The sequence below is a fragment of the Microtus pennsylvanicus genome, chromosome 11 (assembly GCF_037038515.1).
Source record: "Microtus pennsylvanicus isolate mMicPen1 chromosome 11, mMicPen1.hap1, whole genome shotgun sequence".
Classification (NCBI taxonomy): Eukaryota; Metazoa; Chordata; class Mammalia; order Rodentia; family Cricetidae; genus Microtus; species Microtus pennsylvanicus.
In genome coordinates this window covers 57,113,740-57,128,612 of record NC_134589.1, presented here as the reverse complement: position 1 = coordinate 57,128,612, position 14,873 = coordinate 57,113,740, and the positions used below count along the sequence as shown (strand labels likewise).

The 14,873-nt window shown below is 44.9% G+C and overlaps 1 protein-coding gene across 2 annotated transcripts in view; it reads left to right on the top strand.

The window, feature by feature from the left end:
* Window positions 1–14,873, top strand: part of LOC142860648 (heparan sulfate glucosamine 3-O-sulfotransferase 3A1) — a 93,634-nt gene that overhangs the window by 60,066 nt on the left and 18,695 nt on the right. The window lies entirely within an intron of this gene.

Genomic DNA, 14,873 nt, shown 5'->3' with positions numbered 1-14,873 from the left:
TGGGGTCCAGAGAAGCTGTGATTAATTTCTAAGGAATCAGGAAGTCAAGTAGGCTATGGTGGAAATGACGGGGACAAAGCAGGAGGATTGTGAATCTCATGTCAGCTTGGGCTGCACTTTGGGACCAGGAAGAAGCTCAGTGGAAGGCTTGCCTAGCATGTGTAAGATCCTGAATTTGAGCTGCAGAACTGCATACAAGGTTATTACATGCACTGGATGGATTCTCTTGAATCCTTGGTGTGTGCGTGTTTATACAGATATGATGAAATATGAAGTAGCATGCTATATGAAAAAACGTGTTTATGATATAATATGAAACATAAAGATTATATACATGCTGTATATAAAGAATGCATGTGTGCTTTGATTCACTAAAATAGGAGAAATATATTGGATTATTTTCGGTGACATATATAGTTTATACTACAGTGTATATGCTTCTATATGCTTGGAAGTAGTTACAAAGTCCTATACTGATTACTGGTTTCATGTCTACTGGAACTATCCAATGGACATACTGAAACCTCAGAAGGTTCTAACTACTGTGTGCTGCCCTTAGATGTGTGTCTCTCTCTTCTACTGCCCTGAAGTTCAGTCTCAAACTTCCTTTTGCTGGTCTGGGGGGAATGGTTGTCCCCAAATTCCATCTTCAGTGTCCTGTCAAAGAGACTGAAGAACAGCTTTTCTCACAGACTCATATACCAGACTCCTTTTCTGTGTTGGTATGCACTGTGTTCCCCTTTCTCTCAGCCCTTGAATTCTCTTGAAAACAATCAGCTTTTCTCACCCCTTTGCCTTGATCTCCTTGTTGCCATGCACTCAGCTTGTCCCTGAAGTGCTGAGCTCCATTTCCCAGTGACTGGACCTCCCCTTTCTTCTTTATAATGGGCTTCTGACCCTTGTCAGCCTCGGGATGCTCTTCACAGTCTGAGCCCCAAGCTCTTTCCCAGTTATCTCCCTGGGCCCATGCTAACTAGAATGCCTCTATCTACATCCCCACGTGCTGCAGATAGCAATCAAACCATTTGTAAATGCAGGCAGAAATAAGCGTGTGTGCATCCAGCACTCCGGAGGGCACAGGCAATCTGTCTGTGTGCAGGGGGACCCCTCGTCCTCCTTTACAGCCCCCTCTGCAGCTTTAACACCAACTGCCAGAGAAGTCAGAGATGAGGGGCATCGGGCCTCTCTCCCTGCTAAGCAGGCTGCCTCAGCTCATCTGGCCCACAGAGCTTCCAATGCAGCTTGGTTTTTCGACTCTAATTACCAGCCTCTAATTCAAGGCTGGTCTTCTGATCATTCATCTTTTAAGCGCTCTGCTTCTGAATCCCATTTGGTTCCCTGTCCTCCCTCGCATCCTTACCTCCTCCCCTTGATGTGGCCAGAAGAGTTAACTTGGACAATTAGTAAATGCTGAATCATTGAGTCAGTGAATGGGGTAAGTGTCTGTGTGAGGTATACAACTTCCTGAGTGGGTTTAATGGAAGCCTAAAGAGATTTTTCACAGATTCATGGGTTTTCAAAGGAGAAATTTGCATATTAATAAGAAGCTGTTCAGACTGATTCGCTTAATGTGTTTGGAGTAAGTATAATTAAATGTCAAGGGAGATATATCATGAAGTAATGAAGCTGAAGCCAATTCATCAAAAACAAGGTCTGGGGAGAGACATTTCAAATAATAAACAGTTCTCTAACCTTCCTTTTTAAGGTGATTTGCTTAGTCTGGCCCAAGATTTACATGTTTTTTGAGAGTCGGTTCAAACAAAGATGCTGGGAACGGCGAGTGGGGGCAGGGGAAGAGGAATGGACATTTTTCTCTATTCAAGTTCCTAACATTCAGGAGGTCTTTCCTGACTGCAACACTTTTAAAGGGGGTAAACCCGACTCGGCTGCATTTTCCCAGATCCTGAGATGGAGCTGGACTCCGCGCCCCTCAAGCCCCCCCCCCCCCCCAAGTAAAACAGCCATTTACAAACTCTGCTCTGAGGCTCGGGGATATGATATGCCAGGACAGCTGGTCCCCCAGGAAGAAGTGCTCAGTCTCGCCCCAAGTTCTGGATGTTGAAGAATGAGATCTTCAGCCATGCGTTTGTCTAAAGAATCAGGACTCTTGGAACAAACTCAGGTCATGGCTGACATCGAACTCACCTTGTGCTTTATTCTCCAAGCATTGGCTTGAGTTCATTAAGAAGGTAGGCTCGCATGCAAGACATGTTCCCTTAAATTCTGGATGATGGTAAGATGACCCCGAGGAAGGTCATTGCAACTGGCCAGTTGGGAACCTGGGAGCAGCTCAGTTCTGCTACTCAGCATATAAAATCCATTGGGTTTATTCCCAGAAATAGCAGAACATTTAGGACTCTCCCTTGCCTACCCAAATGAGGTCTCAGGGCTGGGGTGATGGGGGAGTTGAGCTGATGCTATGAAACCACTGACTGGTCAGGGAAAATGCCTGCCTTGTGCTGCTTGTCTCTCACAAAGCAAGAGCCGTGCAAACAAATGGAACGATTGAGTGTCTCACACTTGTTCTGACTGCACAGTTTACTGACTCTGGCTGGGGTAGGGGGATTATACAGAGAAAGTCCATGATTTAGGAGCATAATTTAATCTAAATCGTGTGTAATGGCAAGTCCCCTCTGATTTCTGCAATAGAAGGTGCCACCAGAAGCATTGAGAACAGCCTGTTTTGCCCACAACCTGGCAGACTGACCAGGACTGTAAAAATCCATGGTCTTTCTAGTAGTAGTGTCTCAGAAATCTGTCTTGGGTTCAAGTTTTGCCATTCTTTCTAACTGCTGAGTTAACGCTGGACAGACGCCTCTGTTTTGTTGTCTGCAAAGTTGAGATGACACTGCCCTTCTTGTCTGATGTTTGTCCCATTTAAGTTGGTATATGAGGATTTTTGTCCTCAACCTATGACTTCATGAAGCCATCAGCTTTGGACTTAATATCTGTAGACACCCTTTACCCAAAGACATGGCAGGAAACAGGGAGCCCTGTGGTTTCTTCTCAACTTTATTCAAACCTAAAAGTCGGAATTTAGGTTTCAGCAGGGACTGTATAGGTCTGAGCATGAGAGTCCTTACGGGGCTTTGTGTTACATCTATCCAGAGTGACGTGAAGGTAGGTGTGTCTTCATGGAAAACAAGATCCTGGTCTTACCTCCTGTCCTGATGGCTGGTTTTCTGCCCTCAGTGCATGTGTAGAGATGACTGATGAAGAGGTGGGTGAGCGGGTTGGATTCAAATACCTGGACCACTACAGCTCCTTCTCAAAAACGGAGCTGCTGTTGATACAGGAGGCAATCCTTGCAGACAAGATGAGGTTGGCTCCAACCACCCTCTTACCTCCCAGAGTAACTCTCAAACAGTTCCACGGAACCACCAGAATTTAGTTCAGCCTCCTTTGAAAGCAGATGCCACTGGATTGCTTTCTTTCCAGCTGTGTTGGATGGGTTTGAGTAACTGTTTTCTTATGAACAACTTTAGTGTCCTTCAGGAAACTTCAAAAAAGTATATAGCATTAAGGTCAGAAGTGGTTAAGATTTGAATATTGTAGCAGAACAGTGGTGGCGCGCAGCTTTAATCCCAGCACTTGGGAGGCAGAGGCAGGAGCATTTTTACAGGTTGGAGGCTAGCCTGGTCTACAGAGCAAGTTCTAGGATAGCCAGTGCTATACAGATAAACCTTGTCTCAAAAAAAAATAGAATATTGTATTGTGGCCACACCTGGTAAGAATATTCTGTACCAGATTCCCCCAACGTTCCTCTTCCGTGTGTGAATGTTCAGTAATCTGGCAAACTGTAGATCTTGAACTTCCTATTTATGTACTCAAAAGTGTGTTTCCAGCTTGAGCTTTTCTTCCCAAATAGGAGATTGAATATTCTCAGCTCTCACTGTTACCAGGAATCTCTATCCCATAGTCAATTTGCTGGATTGGGACCAAGCTCCATCATTAACCTTGTGGCCAAGGATAGACCCATCACGTTCAAGAGTGAGAGATGAAGCTAGGAGGCAATTCTTTCCTTTCTTATGATCCAAGTTTGGTGAGAAATGCTCCTGACCTCCTACGAATTGGCCCACAAAATATGCCCCTGGAGTGTTTTTAACACAGTGTTCACAATGGTGGGAAAGCAGGGGGGTAGTGATCAAACACAAATGGGAAATGAATTCAACAAATGTAAATGGAATTTTGCAGTGGTCCTTTAAGGGTTGTGTTTCTAGGGATCATTGTGAAAAACTGAGCAGCTTTGTGACTCATGGCACTTCCCACACTGCAGTGAAGAGAGCATTTATCAAGAGAAGTCACAGGACAGTGTCCACAGGCTTGAAATCTGGGTGAAGATAGATTTTTTTTGCTATTGTTGTTTGTTTAATTAATGTAAATTCCTGTCTATGAAACGAGGTCTTCTTTAGGATGGGTGGTCCTTATTGTTAGAATTAGGTCTTAAGGAAATTATTTTAGGGCCCCATGAGAAAGCCCTTTTCTGTCCTGAATGAGCAGGCTGCCAATTTCTCTGCTGTAAAGGCAAGCCTAGAATTTTCCATGATAGATTGACGTTATGATATGATTGATTTTGCCGCGCCATGGGACAAGCAGTCCATTCTCTGCCTAACAAATAGCAGGTGCTACTTGCTCAAGGAAACCACCTACATAGAAGTAAAATATCTTTTCGAGGGGCTGTCAGAAGTACTCTGTTACGGAATTCCATATACTTTATTGCACTGGGGAGCTCATTATTCTCTCAGGATTACCATTTGTCTTTATTGGAGTGTACAAGCCAATAGGAGTGTATGGGGGGGCATCTACAATGGCTGGGGCTGTTTATACTTGATCCCATACTTTGCAACTTTCCTCCCCAGGCCAGCCCCACAGTGAAGTCTAGTGTCCCCCTCTATCATGACCCGTATCCTGTTTCTTTCCATCACCAGTTTTTTGTGCATGTCTTTGGGCTTGAAACGTCTATTTTCTTGTTTCCTACTCTCAAGCCCTCATCCATCCTTCAGAGTTCAACTCCAAACAGCCCTACATTCACGATCTTGATTCCTGTTTCCCCGGTGGTTGGCTTCATCCCTGCCCTTTAACTCATTCTTTTACTATTTGGTTTCTCTGAGAACCAAATCTTGTGATAGAGCAAGAAGGAAATGTTCCTCGGAGGGAGGCACCTGTAAAGGAGAAAGCCGAGACTGACAGGTCTGACCCCTTGCCAATCACTTCCTGCCAGCCCCATGTGCAATGCAGTAAAGACCCTCATCGTAGGTCAGCATTGTGCTAACCCTGGATACCGCTGTCTTGTTCTGTCACTGATCAACACTCACCTGGAGTCCAGCATTTGCTGAGATGACCCCATGGGGCCTGTCACGTGACCACACATTTCACCCAGGAATGCAGCAAGTCCTTTTTCAGAGGACAAACGGAATGTGGGCTTCCCTAGATCTTTCTCATTCATTTTGTGGAGCCTGGGTTCAGAATGTTAGATGAAGAAGGGATTTAGCTGCCCTGCTGTCTGATGGCTCCTTGTTTTGCCTATGTGGTAGCAGGCTTCATGCTGGGACACAAGCTCCTTGCTTTGGCTTTGTGGGATCTGATCCACCCTACACTGAAGCTCAAATCAGAATCTAACACCCGACCCAACCATCTCTGCCTCCACTCTGTTATCAATAGCATGTATCAGTGCCCACTTTTCTAACCACCCCAGAGGCACTGCCTCCTCCAGGGTGACCACAGGGCATAGACACTGGGTAAGAACATGAGAAAAACCATTAAAACCTGTACTTAGTCGTTGAGGTTCTATTAGATATGTAAACAGTATTTAGTGACATGAAATATTTGGCTTTTGTCCCTTGAAATCCCCACACAGTTATAGATACTGAAAGGGAACTGGGACCCACAATCCAACTCATCAGCAGCAAGTAGGTGGTGTTCTGGGAAGATGTTTTAGCAAAAGAAAGATCAGTGAGCAGGAACGGAAGAAAACCAAAACCTTTGTCTCCCTCTCTGCTCTCAGAGAAGAAACTTCGGGGCATTTCTATAGGCCCTGTGTGTGCCCCTTGCTGGAGCCATCTTCTTGCTCATGGGGGAGGAAGCTGCCCCACAGGGGCTTGGCCCACTTGAGTGGTGACTGATAAGGCCTTAATTGCCAAGCCCAGCGCAGGTGATGTCTGGCTGCCGGTCCTCAGGGCTCTTGATTACTCCGCTCCCCTCTCTACAAGGAAACACTTTCCACATCAATAATTAAACAGAACAATTAGGGCAATTTAAAAAGTATAATTAGGCAGAATCAACTCTCCGTCCCCAGAGTGTCTCTCTCCTTCTCCATCATGTTTCAGGCCCTCCCTCGCCTTTCTTTAAAGCATCATTTTGGGGATCAAGCAGGCCTCTGTTCTGAATCTTTAAACCCCGTGGGGACAGGGGAAAGGTCCATTGACAAGCATGAAGGTGGGGAATGGAAGATAAGAACAGACCCAGACCATCTGCCTTCTGTCCTTGATGCACGGTTTCTGCCACACAGACAAACAACCTCTGTTCATGGACTACAAAAGGGGACATGGGAAGTGTCTATAGAGGTTGGCACCCAAAGTGGGTCTGGGGGTCTCTGGTGTAGCTCTGTCCCTGGGATGGTGCCCGATACAATGTGTGACTTCCTGAAGGACGATCACAAAACAAAGATGTCAAAGATGTGTGAGCCCCTCCCACCTACTTCCTGGAACTTATCTGTCCCTTCTGCTGGAGAGAATCTGTTTGTTTGTTTTTTTAAATTTCTAATCTGAAAGAAATGAAAATTATTTGTGGGCTGTCTTGGCCTGCATTCTGTGGATCTCACAGAATACCAGAGGCTGAGGTTATAAACAAAAAGTTTTATTCGTGTGGTTCTGAGGGCTTCAGATGCAATCAGCAAGCCTGGCCTCTTGGTGGAGACTATGCAGGCTGTTTTACAACGTGGAAGAGAAACTGCCGTGTGCAGAAGGAGTCAACCACATGGGTGTCCTGGCTTTACAACAACTCATCTAGAAAGAACTCTCCCTTTTATAAGACTCCATGGAACCAACACAGATACAATCCTAAGGTTTGAACCCTCTTAACCACTCATTAGGTCCCACCTCTTAAAGAAGCCATCACACTGGGGATCAAACTGCCAGTCAGTGTGTGAACACTTGGGTATAAACACTTCCAATCCATAGCATGATCCAACCCCAGACATGAGAAATAGGAGAATTGGTGATGCCTCCCAGTTCAGTGTAGTAATTTGAATTTTATAGTCTGTGTGTCTGGTCTTCTCTAAGATGCCAGGGTAAAGGCTTATCCAATGGTTAGCAATACAGAAAAACATACTGATGAAGCAAGGGCTGTCATCCTCTGGCCACATGTCAAAGACCTCACTAGGTCAGCCTTCAGGGAAGGCTGTGCTGAGGAATCACAATCACACCAAGAGCCAAGAATGCAAAGCCTGGCGTAGGAAGGAGGTGAGGAGCCATCAGGAACTCACATCCAGGGCCCAAGGGACAGCAGGTCACAGTGCAGGGACCAGGCCAGATCTGAGACTACTCCTTGGAGACAGAAGACCAGGGCAAGTCAGCGGCATTCAGGCCTGCAGATGGCAAGGTCAGAGTCCACAGTGCTAACCTCAGACCCTTGATGGAGGTCACACTGGGGACAGCCAAGCTCAGCACAGCCTGCTCAGCTTGAACATCCTCCTTGGCATGCTGTTTCGGCACCCACACACGGCTTCCTCCCCGAGGGATAGTTATTTGACTTTTAACTTGACAAAGGAAATCACAGAGAAGAAAGTGATATTTCTCTTTTCTTCTTGCCTGGACAGATTTCCACAAGAACTCAAAGGGAAAACAAAGAACCTGTTTAGCCCTAACTACTGGCAAATATAGATTTACCTCTGATGGCCTTGGAGGTCAGCGGGGAGAAACCTGATCAGACATAAGGCTGTGTCATTAAAAGGGCAGGCTCAATCGGAGGAGACGGAGAGAGAATGTCCTCCTCTTCCGTCCTTCCGTGATGCACAATTAAAGCATAAAATGAGTGAGAAAATAACCAATTGGTTTTCTCTAGACTTCATCCAGCAATTTAAAAGGCTTACTGAATATAGGGAAGAAATGATGAAAATGACCCACAAGTCTCCTGGTTCTAAAAGGAAATATTTAATCAAAAGACATAGAGGAAATAAATAAGCTGAAAACCAAACCAAAACAGAACCAACCCCCGCAGCGGTCTACAGGGCAAATGGGGTGCCTCAAAGGAGAAACAGGAAGTTGGCATTACATGTCTTCCCCCAAGTAATACTTGAGAAAGCAGTGGCCTCAGAGAATAGCCTCAAGGAAAACATGTTTATGATTTGGGGATTTTTAACCATCATCACCAGTGTTGGGAAGCCAGCTTAGTGGGCGAAGTGCTTGCTGGGCTAGCACTTCTTGATTACTTGAGTACCTGTGTGCTGATCTCCTCAGTCATGTGAAAGCCAGGGATGCTGGTGTACCCCTATAACCAACCCAACACAGTGCGATGGGGAGGAAGAAGCATGCAGTTCCGTGCTTGCTGTCAGGCAGTCTAGACAAATCTAGGAGCTCCAGGTTCAGCGAGACTCTGTCTCCAAACGTAGAGTAGGAAGTGATAGAGGAAGACACCCGATATGGACCTCTGGTTTCCACACACGTGTGCACACATCAAGTATCTCACATGATCATGGTGAAGGAAGTTGAAATCCCCAATCAAAAGGAACCCTTGTCTTTGGGGCACACTGATCTGGGAACGTGTTCTTTGTACACCAGTGACCATGTTTTCTGATGGCTCAGCATCTTCACTTGTGTCTTGGTGGACTTAGGTATTGGACACCGCCCTTTGTGGACCGCTCTTCCCGTTAGTCCCTGTGTCTGTTTGGTTTGTTGCCTGTGGGTTCCTTTCTCATTCTTCACGTTCTTTGTTCTTAAGCCCAACCCACATGTGTGGGCCAGCCTTTGTTCTGTCTTAGTTAACAGATCCTGCCTCCTGCCCCCTTCTTGAGAAATAAAGCACATGGACCTTATCATTTTGTGTTTTCCTTATTATTTCACTGTGGCCCACAGACTGGGTCACATTATAGAAAGGAAATAACATAAGAAGAAAATGCATATGGCTCCATCTGTTCTTTTAAAAGACTCCTGTGTTTTAGGGGTCGGACTCTGGTTCCATCTGCCTCTTGTGACTGTCCTACTTGGTGTGACTGCTCCTCTTGGGCGGTTCCTCCTGCTTTTGGTTCTTTCGCTTTTATCTAAAACCGTTTTAAATTAAACACATACGACATTAGGTTTTATTAAGATGCCTGTCAAACAAAGTATATTTTTGTTGCTTTTCCTTGTCCATCCCTCTATTCTCAAGATCACCCCCACCCACTCTCCCACTTCACCCTCCCATCCTCTTTTCTCAGCTTCCTGTTGTGTTTGCCCCATACCCCCACCTCTCAGCGCTTCTCTTTCCCTTCTCTCATCTCCTTCCTAATCCCATAGCTTTGACTCGTCCTCACCCCTGCTTCTATACATACAGTTAGACACGATGCTGAGTTGTGTACAGGAGAGAGAATATGCCATTCTTGTCTTTCTGGGTCACCTTCACCTAAGACAATATTTTATAAATATATCTATTGTTTTCTGTAGTAGTAGGAGCGGCGGGGCTGGGTCCCCAACACCCCAGCCGCCTGCTCAGCTAGCTTTTGCCCCGAAATAATTACACAGACACTGTATTCTTTTAATCACTGCTTGGCCCTTTAGCTCTAGCCCTTACTGGCTAATTCTGATATCCCAATCAACCCATCTCTAACAATCTGTGAGCACCGGTCTTACCGGGAAGATTCTAGGTCGGAGCTTCATCACGTGTGTCTGCCCAGGAGCGGGGCATGGCATCTCTCTCTGAGGCGTCTGCTCCCGAGAGGAGAGCTGTGGAGTCTGACCTCACTTCCTCTTCCTCCCAGCATTCTGTTCTGTTTACTCCTCCCACCTATCTTCTAACCAATGAGGACCAAGCAGTTTCTTTTTATTTAACCAATGACCTTCCTCCATCAGTTTTCTGTACACTTCATACTTCTACAGCTGTGCAAAATTCCCTTGGGTATATATGCCACATTTTCGTTATCCATCCTTCTGTTGCTGGTTCCATTTCCTGGCTGCTGTGAACAGAGCGGCAGTGACTATGGGTGGAGGAGGTTTCTTTGTGGAAGACAAGAGAGTCCTTTGGGTGTATGCTGGGGAGCAGTGTAGCTGGGTGGTATGTGAATTCTATTTGTCATTTTTTCAGGAACCTTCACACTAGTTTCCATAACAACGGTCAGTTCACAGTACCACTAGGAATGAATAAGGGCTTGCCTCTCCCCACATCCTCACCAGCATTTATTGCTGTCCCTTTTCTTGGTGACAGCCTTTCTGCCTGGAGTCTGTCTCTGGTTATTATTGTGGCTATTTCTCTTTGATTTTTCACTTTGTTTGCTTCTCGGATATGATGAAGCTCTTGGCTTTCCACCAGGCACTGCCCACTTGATGGGTTGTCTCACAAACTTCCAAACAGTGGGTCAACTGACCAAGAAACTTCTCAAACATAAAGCTTTCTTTCTTATACGTTCATTGCCCCAGGTATTTTTTTTATCACATTGCTGGAAAACTAACTAACTAACTAACTAACTAACTAACTAACTAACTAACTAACAACTAACTAACCATTACACTCTTGCTCAAATTTTCAATGTGTTTAAATCACAAGCATCATAGGGGAGAAACCGTGTTTATATAGCTTCCTTTGCAGGTCACACATAATCCATCACCCGGGGAAGTCAGGACTGGAGCTCAAGGAAGAACACTACTGACTAGATCCCTCTCTGGCTCCTTCAGCTAGCTTTCTTACACAGTCCAGGCCTACCTGCCTAGGGTTGCTGCTGCCCACAGTGGGCTAAACCATCCTACATTAATAATGAAGAAAATATCTCACATATACAGACACAGAAAAATTTTAATTAAGACAATTCCATAAAGGTGTCCCCTTTCCAGGTGACTCTAGGTTTTGTCAAGTTGACAGTAAAAGCTAACCAAGGACACCTGGTATCCATCAACTAACCTTGCATCATCTGTCCCTAAAGGAAAACTGAAATAGACACTGTTCCATGAATGTATCTTGAAATAGGCACCAGGACCGAATACAGAGTTTTGTTGTATTCTTTCATTCGGTGTGTAATAAAGACCCATTGATCTCCCGGATGACCCATGGCGCTCTGTTTTTACAACCTTATAATCTCAAAGGTAGAAGTAGTTCAATGTCAGACTTGCCTCAATGAGGCAAAATAAATAAATAATCTGCTTGCCCAGCATTTTTGAAGGAAAACTAAATTAAATTAAAACCAATCCAGAATAGCAGACAATACACTAACAGAGGACAGAGAGAAATTTCTAAGTGGGTAACAAAATCAACCCCTTAGCATTAATACAAATAAACCAGCAGACTTATAGAAATTAGATGCTCTTATCAATACTGTTTACATGAAAATTTACAAAAGAACTAATACATATAAACAAATGGTTATGAATAATGTTTTCTCTTGTCTTGAATACAGTGTCTATTTTATATACGGTTCTATTTTATTATAACTTTTATTTTTCTTTTTGTGACGGGGTTTTAGTCACAGAGAGCCACCTTGCTTCTGCCTTATGCATACAGGGATGGGAAGTAGTCACCACCATGCCCAGAATGTCTAGTCTTTTGTGAAATGGTGGGTTGCAATGTTTTCAAGCAGCTATTCTCAACCAAGAGGCAACTTTGATTTCTTAGGAGTTTTGGCCATGTCTAGAGACATTTCTGGTGCTTGTCACACATTAGAGGAAGACTAGCAAAGGGAGAGTGCTGCTAACACCCATAGCATAGATGTAAGGACCTGCTCAAGCCCCTTGTATCTTATATAGATGTAAGGACCTGCTCAAGCCCCTTATAGCTTATATAGATGTAAGAACCTGCTCAAGCCCCTTGTATCTTATATAGATCTAAGAACAGCCATACAACAAGAAGCCATCCATGGTGCGATGCCAGCTGTGTTGAAGCAGAGACGCAGATATGAACGATGGTGTGCACAAATCATAAAGCACCTCTCCAGATTCCCAAGAAGCACGCACCTTGCCTATAACGCATGCCCAGGTTCTTCCAAGAGTGGTGTTAGTCTTTATAAGGACCTTACCAAGTGAACCTGCTTTTCCACATCACAGCACTCGATATACTGTTTTTTCAGGTTTATAGCCGTGCGTGAGACTTGGGTCTTCCAGGCCATCCAGAGTACTCTGAGGTTAAAACATTAGTGACTGCTTCCCTGAGCGCTCAGGAAAGCTGATTCATCACTCGGGTGATTAGCTGTGTTGGTCAGTACTAATGAGCTGCGGGTGCCAGTGGCTGGTATTTGAGCTTAGTGGGGCATTGAGACTCGAGCGCGCTCAAGTTCTTCCTGACCTGCCTGGGCCTCTGTTCCGTCCAAACCCAGCAGTGAGGAAACTGCTGAAATGGCTGTTTCATTCCCATCAGGCTAATTACTTCTTTTCCCAAGATGAAGTCTATATTGGGAACGGCTGGGGCATCAGAAAGCACAGAACATCCTGCTCACTGGGGCAGAGAAGTGCAGGCTGCTTTTGTATGCCTCAAAAGGAGTCAGCTATTAGAAAGAACCCGAAAGCAGCACACAATGCCATCTGTAGGTCAGCCCAGCCAAGAGGTAGGTTCTGAGTGAAATGCGGAGGCAGGAGTTGGGGGCATGCCATGGTAGACAGCTGCTGCCATGTGGAAAGAAAGGCCAAGAGTGGATCATAGAAAACTTGCTAACTCTCCTAAATGATAAAGAGCTTGCAATGGGTAGATCTCCTTTGGCATGCAAGGTTTGAGATCATGGCAACGGCATGTAGAAAGGACGGTCTGGTTTTATGAGCAAGACAGCTCTTATTAAGCTAGGTGGACACATGTGTGGATTTTTCCATGATGCTGGCAGTAGTCACTATAGGCTGGTTCTCCAGACATGCACAGTCTGTAGTAGTCTAGAGCAGTCTAGACCATAGCCTCGTGATCCTGTTTGTTTGGCTTAATGGCAGGTGTCTTAGTTAGGGTTTCTACTCCTTTAAAGAGACTCCATGGCAAACAGTAAGTTGGGGAGGAAAGGGTTTATTCAGCTTATACTTCCACATCACAGTTCATCATCAAAGGAAGTCAGGACAGAAACTTAAGCAGGGCAGGCACCCGGAGACAGGAGCTGGATGCAGAAGCCATGGAGGGGTGCTACTTACTGTCTTGCTCCCCATGGCTTGCTCAGCTTGTTTTTTATTTATTTATTTTTTTTATAGAACTCAGGACCACCATCCCACAATGGGCTGGGCCTTCCCTATCAATCACTAATGAAGAGAATGCCTTACAGGCCTGCCATCCACCTGGAGGCATTTTCTTAACTGAAGTTTGTTTCCTCCTCTGATGGTTTTAGCTTATTTCTAGTTGGCAGCAAACTGCCCATCCCAGCAGACCAGTTCCTTTGCATTACCTGGCTCTGATTTTCTAATATTGTCAATGTGTGGTCAGGGTAAGAGAATTCCTAGATTTGTTTTCCCCTAAGAACATTACAGACTGAAGAGGATTGGGAATGCTGGGGCTGTCCACAGTGAAGCTCATCTGACCTTGACCTGTTTTCATGGTGTGCCCCATCCTACTTTCCCTGTAGCATCCTGTGCTGCACACCAGGATGTGGCCCTCAGATACTTTGTAGGTGTGCCACCGTTTTAAATGGCTTCCAGATGGTTAAACGTATTTGTTGAAATTTAATGTAGGGCAACCAACCAAATCAAGTCAACCAATAATTTTCATTATACTTCCGTTCTTGCAAGAGTTAAACACTAGCCACATCTTCTCTCAGACAGTTGGTGTGTGGGTGGAATAACTCTACATGTTGGCACTTTGTTGTGGCCTAGCTCAACCGTCTCAGTCCTCTGAAAGGCCAATGTCGAGGAGTTTATAGATCTTGTCACCAAAACTCACTGTCTTCACCTTCAACACCGCTACCAGTGCCGCCACCACCATCATCCCCACCATCTGAAAGCCTTTTAACTTATGTTTGGATATGCTGGGTATTGCAACAGTTTCTTACCAAGCCTTTTTCCATTTGTAGTAGGCATAGTCATGAACTAAATGACTCCACCCCCAGCTGGAGCCACTTATATCGCCACAAAGGAAAATGGAAATAAAACCGTGGTGAAATGGCTTGTTGATGAATAGTTAGGCCATCGGCGTTGAGACAAGAGTAAAAGTTGGCTACTCTAAAGCTTTTGGCAAACAATGCCAGTACTATGTTCCTTCAGACTATTTTAGAGCTCAGGCAGCCACCAGGATTAGAACTTATTATCTTATCTTATCTTATCTTATCTTATCTTATCTTATCTTATCTTATCTTATCTATTCTTGGCATTTTAAACACAGTTAAGGAAAAAGAATGGATCAAGCCAGAGGGAGTAGCAATTCTGTCTCTCGGTGCTTATATTCTTTGGAGGTAGAACATTGGCCCTGCAGTTGCATTCTCTAGAGGCACCCAGTGTTAGTAATGCGCCATATTTTATTAAATTTATATTAATGGAAACTTAGAATACCATTACCGATGGCTAAAACAATGCTTCCTAACATCATCAAAACCCTCAGATGTACAACAGCTATTCGTTAAGCAGATCTGTGGCATTTAGCTGGTGCGTGCTACTTTGGAATCTTAGCTAGTTTGGCTCATGTGGTCACCAATGGGTCAACCAGATGGCTGATGAGATTGGCTGCACTATCTTCCACGTCTGGGGAGTCAGTTTCTGAAGGCTGATCTTAAGAGGCTTTAGCTGGTGTAGCAGAGTTGA